Below are 1,037 nucleotides of genomic sequence, written 5' to 3'. Positions count from 1 at the left end.
AAAGGGACTTGTACCCCCTTCTGCCTGGTCTGCCATGATAAAGCCTGATCAACTAACCTGATATTTACAAAAAATTTAATCACAAGCTTCCACCATGCAAAAGTGTGTCACTCCACAAGGATATATTTGTCCATATTACTGTGTCTTACTCAGTAGAAGGGTCAAAGACACCAAAGATTCAGTCATGACACCTGTTCATAAATGGAGTCTAGGCAGGATTGGATCTTATACCATCTTTACCTATCATTGATATGAATAATTTTATACTCTTTAATTTCACATTCTGGACCCAAGTGGATTCCAGACTTGGAGTCTATATCTGTCTACTTAATCATATGTGTCTAATTTATCACATCATTGTTATTATTTTTTTTAATCCCCAATTTTCATCCGTAATTTCTCTGGTATGCTTCATGTTCTTCATAGTTATCAGGGCCATTAGTAATAGTATAGTTGGCAACCATTAACGAAAACTACTGAAAATGAACATTACATGAGCGGTCCAATAATACTAGTTCCATATGTATTAGTATTATTATTTGGTAAATTTCATTCATATGATTTTGGAAAATTCTCCTGAATATAACCATGCAAAGATATAGAAACATAAACATTACTGCCTCATGCAGGAACCAAAAGTAGTACCTCAAGTTACTGTAACCTCTGTGCTCTGTCAATAGCCAAGAAACCTCCTCCATATACATTTTGGTAAGACTGAGCTTCTTCACCAGGAAAATTGTTGTTAGACTCAATGGAACCAGTTCAAGCTTAATCTAACCATCATACACAATAAGAGGTTTCTTGACCTTTTATACATGGAGTCAGGTTTCATCTTATTGAAAGTGATATTTGACTAAATATATTTTAGAAATAATAGGATAAAAGTACAAACAAAATAAATGCCTTTCTGCAACACTTGCTTTTTTGTATGATCTAGAGAGTTATTGTTATAGAATGATATATCAGTTAGAAAATGCAGTGTAGGATGGTAACAAACAAGTAGTCTATTTAAAAGGCTGTAGTAAAGAAGTGGAAAG

The 1,037-nt window shown here is 33.7% G+C and overlaps 1 protein-coding gene across 1 annotated transcript in view; it reads left to right on the top strand.

Moving 5' to 3' along the window:
- Window positions 1–1,037, top strand: part of LOC119591988 (CWF19-like protein 2) — a gene marked incomplete at its 3' end in the record, with an annotated part of 6,657 nt that overhangs the window by 1,877 nt on the left and 3,743 nt on the right.

Source organism: Penaeus monodon, chromosome 29, assembly GCF_015228065.2.
Source record: "Penaeus monodon isolate SGIC_2016 chromosome 29, NSTDA_Pmon_1, whole genome shotgun sequence".
Taxonomy (NCBI): domain Eukaryota; kingdom Metazoa; phylum Arthropoda; class Malacostraca; order Decapoda; family Penaeidae; genus Penaeus; species Penaeus monodon.
The sequence above is the reverse complement of the archived record's forward strand: the minus strand, read 5'-3'. Positions and strand labels throughout refer to the sequence as shown.